Source organism: Tupaia chinensis, unplaced genomic scaffold (assembly GCF_000334495.1).
Source record: "Tupaia chinensis unplaced genomic scaffold, TupChi_1.0 Scaffold000654_1, whole genome shotgun sequence".
Classification (NCBI taxonomy): domain Eukaryota; kingdom Metazoa; phylum Chordata; class Mammalia; order Scandentia; family Tupaiidae; genus Tupaia; species Tupaia belangeri.
Genome location: NW_006160175.1, coordinates 1,136,804 through 1,137,041, shown reverse-complemented (window position 1 = coordinate 1,137,041; position 238 = coordinate 1,136,804).

Genomic DNA, 238 nt, shown 5'->3' with positions numbered 1-238 from the left:
TATATAAAATGTATATATCCCCTCACAACGATTCTTGGATATAACCCAGCAAATACATGGTCAAAGCAGAAAATTCTCCAATCATTACAAAAGAACTGTACAAGAAACACCATAGTTTAGTTAAATTAACCTCTCTAGTATTTACTAGCACTATGCCATTTTTTTAAAATCACTTTAAATTTTGAACTAAAAATTTTTTAAGCACTTTTAGAGATAATAGAATTTTTTTTAAATGGCT